The sequence below is a fragment of the Pelophylax lessonae genome, assembly GCF_965119305.1.
Source record: "Pelophylax lessonae genome assembly, chromosome: 1".
NCBI lineage: Eukaryota > Metazoa > Chordata > Amphibia > Anura > Ranidae > Pelophylax > Pelophylax lessonae.
The window spans coordinates 457,070,289-457,084,203 of record NC_138768.1 but is presented as its reverse complement, the minus strand read 5'-3'; the positions used below and the strand labels follow the sequence as shown (position 1 = coordinate 457,084,203).

The window sequence follows — 13,915 nt, the reverse complement described above, 5'->3', positions numbered from 1 at the left end:
CAATACCTCTGTGGGCTGGGAATCACCCCGGCGGGAATTGTCATTGATGGACGTACAGCCATCTTTGAAAAGTTTACACTATTCAAATGTCTTACTGTGGCTGAGCGTCTCATCACTGTACTATGCTTGAAGTGTAATGTAGATATCCGTGGGTTTTACGCCTTTGTTTACAAGAAACTTCATCACCACACGCTGTTCCATGCACTAACATTGTTGTCTTCCATCTTGATTAATGGTCTCTGGACTGGTCTACGACATGTGCGCCGCCTATCAGTAATCGGACACACTTGCCACGCTAGCTTCCCTTTTTATACCTGCAAAATTAAAAGTCCTGGTTTAACTTGAATGCCCATGGTATGTATTTGAGCAGCTCAGGCTGCTAGGAAGTGTAGTCCTGTGCCTGCTGCTGTGAGTGCTGGCTGGGAAGGAGCCCACCCACGCTCCAGACAATAAATTATATGAGTAATTGACATGAGTAAGCTCCAGTGAGTGAAACAAGTTGGGGGCGGGACCTGGCGGGGGTCCAGGCTGAGACTGCCACTTGCCTACACACAGCAGGTCTTGTTCTGATGTGCGGTTCCTGGTATTTTCAGCTCTTCTCAGTTATTGACTTGAATACGCTTCATACTTTCCTGACACTTGACCCTATTTATCACCCTTTCCCTGGCTGTGTGTAGCAAATTTGAAGCAAATTGTATCATGGGGTAATTATTTCTGCTGACCCCTGGCACTATGTAGAACTGACATTACTCCCCCTGCTCTCTAATTTCAAATAAATATAGAAAAGCTGGACTCCACTGCCATCTATTATAGGGCAGGGAAATCGCTATAAAAATTATATGGATGCTACAATTTCTGTACACCTGTTTGGATACCTAAAAATGGTTTATTAAGATAGGCGCTCTGTTAGCAAGAGTTAAACTGCAACAGAAACCCTCTTAAATAAAATTAGAAACACTGTACCTCTCCTGGGAGGAAGGAGGATTGGTGGTCTCTAACTCCTGGTTATATTATCTGGCAGCACATTTGCAACCTTTTGGGGGATGGTCCCTATCTTTCCTAATCTATCCTAACCTAGTTCTCCCTTTTTCATGCACATGCAGACATTTCACTATAAAACAAATACATCACCTGACCCTCCATTATACAGTAAAAAACAAAACAAACCCCTTTAGATGATCTATGCACATTGTGAGGATCTTTTTTTTTTTTTTTTTATATATATATATATATATATTTTATAAATGTTTTTTTGTGAGGATCTTGACAAACAGTCCTGTTGCAGAATCGTGCCTATTTCTGCCGTGAAGAAAAAAACTTTGTTCTTCTATGTCTTTTGGATACTGATTTTGAATGGGAGTGACTGTTTCGTTCTTTTTTTAGCTGATGCACTTGCAGTGCTCTAACGAGGAGAGTGGCAGGGTCTTCATTCCTTTAGAAGTGATTAGCCCTTTAGGAGCATTTTACCAAAGCTGACATTATTATTGCAGAGGATGCCTACAATCTGACTTGTATCTTAGTACAGACTTCTGGGAAAATTAGTGAACTAATCAAACAAGCAGGGAATACAATTGTTTTGAATGTTTTGTACACCAGCTGCGTACGAAATGCCTCCAGGTTTCCAGATTGCATTGCATTTAACAGAAAATTACAACACTGCATATTGCGAAGGAAAGATCATTTTTAATAACATTAAATATGGTTTGTTAAGTCCTTCAAGCAACTTCAGACTTCTCTCTTTCAAGATCTATATTTGGTTACCCCAACTCCGCCAAGCCCTTACTAGTCAACTAAAATTTGTTAACCTAACATTAAACAAAATTAAGCTGCTCTTTATCTTAATTTAGGAAGGGCCTCATAACCAAGGTATAAGTACTGTACAGTAGTACTGTACTTTCCCAGTCTACCAGCCCCACCTTACTTTTTGCTTATTGCTTTCTACTAAACTAGGGCTTGCCGAGAGTGGGAGGTAATATTCTAGGGCTGTCACTACAGCTTTGTTTACCAGTGTCAAATCACCTGAAGGTAGCTGCATAACCCAAGGTCCAAGACTAATATCCTGTATCTTGTAATGTACTCCAGGTAAAGGATTTTACAGATAAGACAAAAATATGTGCCACAGAATCCTAGTTCATTGGCTCTCTATTTTTCAGTGGAATTGTATGACCCATGACAATATTAGAACAAAGACAACTGCTATTTTAATAAATGTAAATGTTATTTTTGTAAATATGTTTCTCTTACGTCCTCTGACAGACACAGCTCTTCAATGTTTCTTCACGAATGGGTAATGCGCCATCTACAGGAGTAGACTAGGCAGTGAAAGCTTTTCACTAGACACGCCTATAGGGGCTGTCCCTCATGACATTACCCCAGACACACCGTGCTCACTAATCAGTTTCTTGCTGCCTCGTTTCAGGAGTAGGACCTAGGTTCCCTGCTGGGACTCCGGTCTCAGTTTTTATTTCTTTTGAAAATGTTTATGTTTATTTTTCCTTACTCACTATCGCTAGCTAGTGTCAGGGAGATCCTCCTAGTGAACTACAAGCGACAGCTGGGCTGAGGTTTCGCACTGGACAATCTAGATCCTTACGGTCTCCCAGCCTGGCCAATGAGCGTGTGCAGGTTGTGATCCGCCCATGCCTCGCCACGACGTATGGGGACGAGCCTGCAAGCAGATGCTTTGCCAGGACGCATCACCCTGGAATGCCCTGGGTTGCAGCGTCCCCTTTTCTGGCTAGCAGCACCCCCACTCAGGGTGGGAGATGAGCTGTCTCGGAGCGGAGCCCCAAGGTCCATTGTATGGTGAGTGATGCAACGCCCCCTGTGTCCCTGGGACAGATATATAAGGGTGCGATGTGGGCCCACTCCTGAGTCCTCTGAAAGATCCCCCTGGCCTGTCAGGACAGGTCCTGCTCCCGCTGGGAGCGCTATAGCGGCGTCTAACGCCTAGGGGTGTGTGAAGCTATTACCTTGTCCTGGGGGGTCCCCTGAAGTGGATTCCAGCAGTGGCCTCAATCCTTGGACTCCTGAACGCTTGGCGCCGTTTTCGGCCGCCATTTTAAGTGTGGGCATCTGGCTGCATCTGTGTAAGGGCAGCCACCATTTTCTTTCTTCCTGAGTTTTTGGCGCCATTTTCAGGCGCCTTCTTAAGTGTGGGCAGGCCGCGCTGTATGGGCGGCGGCCATTTTCCCTGTGCTTCCTATATATAGTCTATTGGCACCATTTTCCTGTAGTCAGTGCGGGCGGGGCCTCTAGTGTTTTTTTGGGTAAATTCCTCCCAGAAGTTTCACTTGCTGAAGGCAGGCTGCAGAGTGGTTGCTTCTCCAGGTTGCTGGCACAGTAAGGGTTTTTTTTATTACTTGGGCATTCCTCGGACACTGTTAGCTCCTGTTCAGGACACTTACTAGATTAAAGCTGTAGGACTGCGATCGCAAATTTAAAGGGCCAGTGTACTCAATTTTTTGCCTTGCTAAAAATAGAGTCCCAAGGTGAACATTTCCCCTCTGAATTTATTTATGCATGCGGCCCATCCAGATCACCTTTTCTGGCGTCCCTTTCTGCAGCCATAGAAACTCTGGCATCCAAAGTGGATCTTGTAATGAAACAAGTTGCTATTCAAAAGCAGCCTATGCCCTCTCAGTCCTCTGATTCAGAGCCTGATGTGGTTGCCACGGTCACTGCCCCCCCCCCCCCCGAGGGATCCCTGTCCTCAGTCAGACAGCGAGGAGGATGAGTCCTCCTCAGCTGCGGCGTGGGAGCGTGCTTTGGTGGAAGCACTGATACGTTCAGTAAGGGAGACTTTGCATATAGATGATGAGCCCACTATCACGTACCTGGTGTTGGAGGCCAATGGAGAGTGACAAGTAAGAACAGGAGGAGTTAGGCTCAAAGTAGCACAGGTCGCCTGTGATGTTGATTGCAGAAGAACTCAGAAGGGTTTCTGACGTGTGCAGTAGTGGCTGCAGCCAGGTGGCGCCTGTGAGAAATGGCAGGTCTGTGTTTGCACTAAGGCAATGGGAAGTCAGTTCAAGCCAGAGTTCAGAGCCGGGAGGATACCAGAGCAGGCAAGGTCAAATAGGGAAGCCGAGATCAGACACAGGTAACAGGAGAGAATATCCAAAGACAAGCCGAGTTCGGGTCAGGAGACAAGCAGAATAGTAAGGACAAGCCGGGTCGGTAAGAGAGAACTTTCAGGAACAAGGATCACAGGAACACGGTACAAGCTGAAGATCAATCAGCAACTTCAATCACTGGCACACTTCCTTATAAAGGCCCATGTGATGTGCTGGCTGAGATGCTGGGTCCTAGAGCCCTTCTCCTGCCATTGGTGTCCTGACTGATGCTGGGTCCTAGAGACTCTCTTCTACCATTGGAGCCCTGACAGTGAAACCCCCCCTCCGGATGCTCATTTGGGCAATTTTCTCCAGGTGTTTGGTCCGAAACTCTTGGAGGAGTCTAGGGGCATGTAAATTGGCTTCGGGTTCCCAGGAGCTTTCTTCGGGTGGATACCCCTTCCACTTAATCAGATATTGGATCTGCCTACCTCGCTTCCTGCAATCCAGAACTGACTCTATTTCATACGTCTCTTCTCCAACAGTTACTGGTGGTGGAGGTGGTTCCACTCTTCCTGGGAATGGGTCAGGAATGGCTGGCTTGAGAAGAGAAACATGAAAGACCGGGTGGATCCTGTAAGAGTCAGGCAGGGAAAGCTCAAATGCCACTGGGTTTAGCTCACGTTTGATTTGAAAAGGACCGATATATCTTGGTCCCAACTTCCTTGACGGGCACGGTAGCTTCAGGTTCACCATTGACAGCCATACCTTGTCTCCTACTTTAAAGGGAGGATTGCCTCTTCGTTTCCTGTCAAAGAACCTCTTGTAATCTGTCTAAGCCTTTTGTATGCAGTCTTGAAGGGTTTGGTAGTTGTTCTGTATAAAGGTAAGCCTGTCTTGCACTAATGGTACTGCTGAATCGCACATTGTTGCTGGCAGAGCGGAAGGGTGAAATGCGTAATTGGCCCAGAATGGAGATTGGTTGGTTGCTGAATGTAAAGAGTTGTTGTAGGCAAATTCTGACAGTGGGAGCAGGGATGCCCAGTCATCTTGAGAAAATGCAGAGAAACAACGCAAATATTGCTTCAGTGTCTGATTTGTGCGTTCCGTCTTCCCGTTGCTTTGGGGATGGTAGGCGGATGAGAGGCAAAGTTCCACTTGTAGTGCATTACAGTGGGCTCTCCAAAACCTGGAGGTAAACTGCACCCTCTGATCCGAAACAATGTTACTGGGTAAGCCGTGGAGTCTGATAATCTCTTTGATAAAGATGTGGGCAGTTTCTGTAGCAGAAGGAGTACCAACCATAGGCAGAAAATGAGCCATTTCGGACAGCTGATCTACCATTACCAAAATGGTAGTAAACCCTTCAGAGGGAGTTAGGTAAACGATAAAATCCATGGAGATCATCTCCCAGGGACGGTTAGGAATGAGCAGGGGCCTCAATAACCCCCAGGCTTTAGCTTTGACGCCCTTGCTGCGTAGACACACTGTACAGGAATTGACATAGCCCTACAGTCCTGGCTAAGGTTAGGCCACCAGAAGGCCCGTTGGATGAGCTCGCCAGTTTTATGAGCCCCAAAGTGTCCGGCTAGTTGGTGGTCATGAAATGTCTTGAGAACCTGAGGCCTTGCCTCCAGAGGTATATAGACCTTATCTTGGTGCCACAGCAATCCATCCTTCTTTTTTTAGTGAGGCTTGTTTGGATTCAGGACATGATGCGGAAGCCTGCCTGATAGAGGATTCCAGACTAGGCTGAATAAGCAAAACATTTTGGGCAGAAAGAATGGTGCTGGGGGGAGCAGGTTCAGAAGATTCAGGGAACATCCAAGACAGGGCATCTGCCTTCCCGTTCTTGGATCCTGGTCGGTATGTCAAATGAAAATTAAACCTGGAGAAAAACAAAGCCCATCTAGCTTGACGAGGTCTTATGCGTTTAGCGGATCTCAGGTACTGATCAGTAAAAATCATGATTGAGTGACTTGCCCCCTCCAGCAGGTACCTCTACTCCTCAAAGGCTACTTTAATTGCCAGGAGCTCCCTATCACCCACATCATAATTTCTTTCGGCTTGGTTTAGTCTCTTGGAACAAAAAGCTACCGGGTGAAGCAAGGCCTTTGGGCCCTGACATTGAGAAAGCACTGCTCCTGTTGCTACTTCGGAGGCATCTACCTCTAGAACGAAGGGAAGTGCTGGGTCTGGGTGTTGTAGCACAGGGGCAGAAGTAAATAGGGCTTTCAACTGTTCAAAGGCTGTTTGGGATTCTTGATTCCAAAGAAAGCGTGTATGTGAGCGAGTAAGCTGAGTAATCGGGGCAATGATATTTGAGAAACCCTTCATAAATTTCCGATAGAAGTTAGCGAATCCTATGAATCTTTGGACTCCCTTCTTGTCTGAGGGCGCAGGCCATTCCATAATTGCTGAGACCTTCTGAGGATCCATGGAAATTCCCTCGGTAGAGATTATGAGTCCCAAGAACTGAATAGACTGTCTCTCAAACTCGCATTTTTCTGCTTTGGCGTATAAGCCATGAGTTCTTAGGGTATTTAACACCTTTTTGACATGGTCCCGATGGAGCTCGAGTGAGGCAGAAAAGATTAGTATGTCATTCAGGTAGACAATAAGAAAAAGGTCAAGGTACTCTCTAAACATGTTGTTCACAAAGTGCTTGAACATTGCAGGAGTGTTACAAAGCCCAAAGAGCATCACGAGATATTCGAAATGACCGAATCGCGTTCGGAAGGTGGTCTTCCATTCGTCCCCTTCCCTTACGCGGACTAGGTTGTAGGCCCCTCTTAAGTCCAACTTTGTGAACATCCAGGCTGCTCGGAACCTCTGAAATAATTCTGTAACAAGAGGAAGTGGGTACCTATTCTTGATAGTGATCTTGTTAAGCTCCCTGTAGTCAACGCACGGTCTGCGGGAGTGATCCTTTTTCTCGACAAAGAAGATACCTGCTTCAGCCGGCGAAGAAGATGGACGGATGAATCCCTTGGCTAAGTTTTCATCAATGTACTGTCGGAGGGCTTCCAGCTCAGTTTCAGACAGTGGAAAGATGCGCCCAAAGGGTATTTCCGCTCCGGGAAGTAGTTTGATTGGACAATCATAGCATCGGAGTGGGGGCAGAGTATCGGCTTCTCTTTTGTCGAATACATCAAAGAAGTCGTGATAAACTGGTGGGACGGCAAGACTGGTATCTGTTGAGGGCTGGATGGACAAACATGCAGGAGGAGCGGCATGCATGGAGATGCCACAGTGTTGTTGACAGTAACTAGATGAGAAGGTAATTTCTCCCTTGGGCCAGTCAATTTGTGGATTATGGGCCCGTAACCAGGGTATTCCTAGGATTACTGGGAATATGGGAGACCTGATAACATCGAACAGTTCTTGATGACCTGTATCTGTGGTTGCTGAGATAGGAAGGGTCTCTTGGGTAACAGGTCCTGAGCTGGGAGTAGTGCCATCTGCTAGGTGTATATCAAGTCTTTGCTTTTTTGGTTTGAGAGGGATATGCAAGTCTTTCGCAAGATTAATGTCTATGAAGCAGCTGCAGGCCCCAGAGTCAACGATTGCTTGCAGGTTGATTCCCTTTCCAGCCACCTGCAATGAAATGGGAAGAACGATGTGAGAGGATTGAGTCCCAGACAACTGGAGATAAGAAGAGGATGGTTGACGGGGCTTACTTGGTCGGATGGGACAATTGCGCAGGAAATGGCCGGTGGATCCGCAATACAGACAGAGATTGTTCTGTCGTTTGCGCTCCTTTTCTTCAGGAATCAGAGCGGGTGGGAGTAGATCGATCTGCATGGGTTCCACATCAGATGAACTAGAAGGTTGAGGAACTGGGGCAGGAACGGTAGAACCTGGGACCCTTGGTAGCACCCAAGTGGGCCGGAAGCTCTGGGTACGTTTGGAGCGTCGCTCCTGTAGGCATTTGTCCAACTGGATGGAGACTTGAATGAGATTCTCAACAGAGGTAGGAGCCTCGATCCGGGCCAATTCATCCTTAAGTGTCTCAGCTAAGCCTAAACGGAACTGGTACTTTAAAGCAGCGGCATTCCATCTGGTATCAGCTGACCACTTACAGAACTCCATGATGTAGTCTTCCACAGGTCGCTAGCCCTGTACAAGGGTATGAAGGGCAGACTCAGCAGTAGCTGTCCTCTGTGGATCATCGTAAAGGACAGCCATGGCCTCAAAAAATGTGGAAACAGAGTTCAGTGCTGTATTCTTTTGCTCCAATAGGTTATGAGCCCAGGATTGCGGTTCATCAGACAATAGAGAAATAATGAACCCTGCCCTGACCGTCTCAAGTGCGAAAGTCCTTGGTTGCAGAGCAAAATAAAGTTCGCATGCATTTCTGGAGGCCCTGAACTTTCGTCAATCCCCTGAAAAGCGCTCAGGAGTGGGAACTCTGGGTTCTGGGGGAGGAAGCAAAATGGCAGCTGGAGCAGTGGCCGGAGGACTGGAAGGAGAAGCTAAAGGGTTGGAGCTCATAGCTGGGTTAGGTTCTGTGGAAGTCACTGTAGTAGTAAGAGAGCGCATGCGTTCTTCAAGCTAGAAGTATCCTCCTTGCAAATCCTTGATGGCTTGTGTAAGTGTGGTCATCTGCTCACAGAGAGCTTCCATCGCCGCAGCACCTCTCTCGGCCTCAGACATAGTGGCTGATTGATACTATCACATACCTGGGCCTCAGACATAGTGGCTGATTGATACTATCACGTACCTGGTGTTGGAGGCCAATGGAGAGAGGGCTTCCCTTGCGGCTAAGTTCCAAACTCCCCTGAAAGTGAGAACAGGAGGAGTCAGGCTCAAAGTAGCACAGGTCGTCTGTGATTTTGATTGCAGAAGAACTCAGAAGGGTTTCTGACGTGTGCAGTAGTGGCTGCAGCCAGGTGGCGCCTGTGAGAAGTGGCAGGTCTGTGTTTGCACGAAGGCAATGGGAAGTCAGTTCAAGCCAGAGTTCAGAGCTGGGAGGATACCAGAGCAGGCAAAGTCAAATAGGGAAGCAGAGATCAGACACAGGTAACAGGAGACAAGCAGAATAGTAAGGACAAGCCAGGTCGGTAAGAGAGAACTTTCAGGAACAAGGATCACAGGAACACGGTACAAGCTGAAGATCAATCAGCAACTTCAATCACTGGCACACTTCCTTATAAAGGCCCATGTGATGTGCTGGCTGAGATGCTGGGTCCTAGAGCCCTTCTCCTGCCATTGGTGTCCTGACTGATGCTGGGTCCTAGAGACCCTCTTCTACCATTGGAGCCCTGACACCCACACAGTCAGGAAGGCGGGTTGTCTTCAGCTCCCGCAAAACCCAGAGGTCGGGCAGGTTTTTCCTTGTCCCGAGGATTTTCACGTTGTCGTGAATGAGCAATGGCGGCGCATTAAGCACATGCTGGTGGTGCCCACGCGCTTTCAGCGCTGTTACCCCTTTGCAGACTCAGTTTCCAATCGCTGGACAGTGTCACCTAAGGTGGATCACACTGTTTCCCGGTTGAAAAAATCCACTGTAGTACCTGTGGAAGACTCCCCGGAGTTTAAGGACCCGGTGGACAGGCGCATGGAATCACTTTCCCTCCACCTGCACTTGGTGGCGGGTTCGCTTCCCAAACCTGTATTTGCCTCCATCCTGGTTTCTCAGACGGTTACAACATTGATTAAGCTGCTTAGGAGCAACTTGCAAGCTGAGTCAGTTCACCCGACTCTGATTGAGATCATGCATCAGATGCCCCAGGCCATGGTGTACCTGTGCGATGCAGCCCTGGATGAGGCTCCTCTGGTTGCCAGGGTGTCTGCAGTGGGGATCGCAATACGCCGCATGGTGTGACTGAAGAGCTGGTCGGCGGACCATGGTTCTAAGAAGCCCGTGACTGATCTCCCTTTTTTGGGTGAACGCCTCTTTGGTGACTCCTTGGATGAGTTAATCAAGGGTTTAACGGGGGATAAGAGTACTCTTCTCCCCAAATCCTCCAAAGGTACTACGCTTCGCAGTAAGTGGGGGCCTTTCTTCACGGCTCACAGGCGGTTTTCTCGTACCTCAGGGGTGCAAGAAAAAGGAAAACCGTTCAGAGCCTCCGGAGAGAACAAAAAGGCTTGGTCGGGTGAGCCTGAGACTAGCCAGTCAGGTTCAGCGGATGACTCCTCCCCTGCATGAAGGGACTCCCTCACCTGATTCGGTGGTAGGGGGACGTCTGCGTTGCTTTCAGATACCCTGGGTGTCTCTGGTTCAGGACATATGAGTTCACAAACTAATTTGTTCAGGGTACAAGACCGACTTCGGTCTCGCCCAGCAGACAGGTTCTTTCCACCATGTCTCTGTTTATCTCCAGATCGATTGTAGGATTCCAGGGAGACAGTGCAGGGTCCCCTTGCACAGAGAGCGGTTGTGCCGGTTCCTCGGCAGAAAAGGTTTCGGGATTTTTTATTCAAACCTGTTCACAGTGCCTGGAAACCCTGTGTCTTCACCAGGGTTTTGACCTCATTGTTAGCTCTATTCCCACACAGGGATTGGATTCCTCAAGTATCTGGACGCTCTCCTGTTGAGAGCGGGTTGTCGCCCGATCCTGTGTGGAGACCTGTCGATCATGGTTCAGACCCTTTGGGTGTCTGGGTGGACCATCACTTTTCAGAAGTCTGCACTCACCCTGTTTGCTCGATTTCACACGTTACCTCTACAGCGGAGGTTCTTTTCGAGTGGCTCAGAGAGCCACAGTCCTTGGATAGGATGATACGTCTGAGCCGTCTCACGAGGTCGGGGCTCTCCTGGTGGCTTTTGTCGCCCGCTCTTGGCCAGGGCGGGTCTTTTCTGCCTCTGTTGTGGACGGTGGTCACCACGGATGCCAGTCTGGTGGGCTGGAGTGGAGTGCTGGACACTCTTTGGGGGCACCGTGTGTGCCTGGGCGGCCACAGAAGTGGCCAAGATTCTGTCTTGGGCCAAAACTCACGTTCCGGCTCTCTCTGCAGTTCACTTCCAGGAGTGGAGAGCTGGCAGGTGGATTACCTGAGTCGTCAGGTTCTGGATCAGGGGGAATAGTCCCTGCATCCGGGGTTTTTTGCCTCCTGCGTGCCCGATGGGGTACTCCAGAGGTGGATCTGTTTGCGTCCCGTCTAAACTAAACGGTAGGGCGGTTTGTGGCCAGGGCTTGAGATCCTCTGGCCGCCGCCACGGACACGTTGCTGGTGCCTTGGGGCCGGTGTCGGCTGATTTGTGCCTTCCCACCTGTACATCTCTTGTCCAGGCTCCTCCGCAGGTTGGCGGTGGAGGTAGTGCGAGTGTTTCTGGTGGCCCCAGACTGGCCTCGCCAGTCTTGGTACGCAGACCTAGTTGAGATGATCGTCGAGCTACCTGATGGCTGCCTCTGAGAGGGGATCAGGGATCTCTCGGATTCTGTGGTTCCTACCTTGTTGAGGCCAGGTAGGCGACTTCCAGGATGCTTTATCATCCTACTTGGCAGATGTATATTGCCTGATGTGAGTCGCAAGGGTTGCTTCCTCGCTCTTTTTCGGTGGCGAGGGTCTTGGCCATTTCCTTCCAACGTCCCATGGTGACTAACTTCTTGATTCACACCCTTATTCTAGGGGTGCGTCATCTGGCTCCACCGAGGAGATCCCCTTTACCTCCGTGGGATCTGTATTTGATTCTGTCCGTTCTTCAACAGCCTCCCTTTGCAAGTATCAGAGGAATCTCTCTGCCTTTGTTGCCTTTGGTGGCTATCACCTCTGCTTGCAGGGTGTCTGAGTTGGCTGCTCTGCCTTGCCGTTTGCCATAACTGGTCGTTCATAGGGTTAATGGTTGTTCTACGACCTAACCAATCTTTTTCTTACTAAGGTGGTGTTGGCTTTCCACCTTAATAAAGTTATTGTGTTGCCTGCGCTCTGTGCTAAGTCTGAGCATCCCTAGGAATTTGCTTTGCATTCGCTGGATGTGGTTCGGGCGATCAGGGTTTCCCTGTCAGCCTCGAAATCCTTTCGGACATCTGATTCTCTCTTTGCCCTTCCGGAGGGATCTCATGAGGGTTCGGCTGCGTCTGCTGCAACCATATCAATATGGATCAGACGGGCTATTGTTCGGGCCTATTCATTGAGGGGTCAGGTTCTTTCCCTGTGAGGGCACATTCTACTAGAGCGCTGAGTGCCTCTTGGGCTTTCGCCTTTAGGCTTCTGTTGCTCGGATGTGTAAAGCAGCGACTTGGTCGTCTGTTCACACTTTTTACAAAATTCTACATGATTGTTGTGATGGCATCCTCGGATGCTTCCTTTTGGGTGCAAAGTTTTGCAGGCTGCTGTTTGCGAAGAGACTTGGTTTTCTCTTTCAGGGGTGAAATTTTGTTTTGGGCTAAGCTCCTGTTGGTGTTGGTTGAGGTTTTTGTTGCCCGATTTGCTACGTTGTTTAGCCTTGAAAATACGTTAAATGTTTTTGGTTGCGTTCTTCCCACCCCTCATGCCTACACTGCTTTGGGACGTCCCATTCGTGAAGAAACATTGAAGAGCTGCATCTGTCAGAAGACATAAGAGAAAATTGGATTTTTGTAAGAACTTACCGTAAAGTCCTCTGACAGACGCAGCTCCTGTCCCTCTATTTTTGGGGTTGGTGGTGTTTTCTTTCACTGCTTGCTACGAAACTGATTAGTGGGCACGGTGTGTCTGGGGTAATGTCATGAGGGACAGCCCCTATAGACGTGTCTAGTGAAAAGCTTTCACTGCCTAGTCTACTCCTGTAGATGGCGCATTACCCATTCGTCAAGAGACATTGAAGAGCTGCGTCTGTCAGAGGACTCAGAGAAAAGGATTTTACAGTAAGTTCTTTAACCACTTAAGCCCCGGAAGATTTTACCCCCTTCCTGACCAGGGCCTATTTTGCGATTAGGCACTGCGTGACTTCAACGGACAATTACGAAGTCGTGCGACGCTGTACCCAAACGAATTTGACGTCCTTTTTTTCCCACAAACAGAGCTTTCTTTTGGTGGTATTTGATCACCTGTGTGATTTTTTGATCATGCGCTATAAACAAAAAAACAGCGTCAATTTTGCAAAAATAACAATATTTTTCACATTTTTTTATATGAAATTCCCCCCAAAAAAATTTAAAAATCTAAATTTTTTAACATTTTAGGCCAATTTGTTTTATGCTACATATGTTTGGTAAAAAAAATCGCAAAAAGCATATTTTGATTGATTTGCGCAAAAGTTATTGCGTTTACTAAGGGAAAGATTTTTGTAATTTTTGTTGTTTTTTTTTTAAAGCGGTTGTATCCCGCTTTTTGACACTTTTACCTACAGGTAAGCCTATAATAAGGCTTACCTGTAGGTACAAATAATATCTCCTAAACCGGCACGGTTTAGGAGATATTTACAGTGCATGCAGCCTCTCGCGCGAGCGGCGCATGCGCTCTGAAGGTCCGGGGGGACCTTCAATTAACTTGCCGGGAGCTTGCCGGAAAAATCACTCCCGCGCGCATGCGCGGGAGTGACGTCATCGCGGCTCCGGCCAATCAGCGCGCCGGAGCCGCCGAACCCGGAAGAGACGACGAGGGATCATGGCAGCGCCCGCATCGATGTCCGGGGGTCCGTGTCGGGGCTTCGTTTTAAGGTAAGTTAAACATAATAGGCTAGTATGCGATGCATACTAGCTCATTATGCCTTTGTCTTGCAGGTTTTTTTTTTTTATTTTTTTTTTCATAGGGTTTACAACCGCTTTAACGAGTAATGGCGGCGATCTGCGATTTTTTTTTTGCGGGACTGTGACATTGCGGCGGACAGATCGGACCCTTGACTGACATTTTTGACACTTTTGGGGCTACCAGTGACATTACTGCAGTAATCAGTGCTATACATATGCACTGTTACTGCAAAAATGACA

The 13,915-nt window shown here is 48.2% G+C and overlaps 1 protein-coding gene across 2 annotated transcripts in view; it reads left to right on the top strand.

The window, feature by feature from the left end:
• Positions 1 to 13,915, top strand: part of CPAMD8 (C3 and PZP like alpha-2-macroglobulin domain containing 8) — a 472,168-nt gene that overhangs the window by 118,983 nt on the left and 339,270 nt on the right. The window lies entirely within an intron of this gene.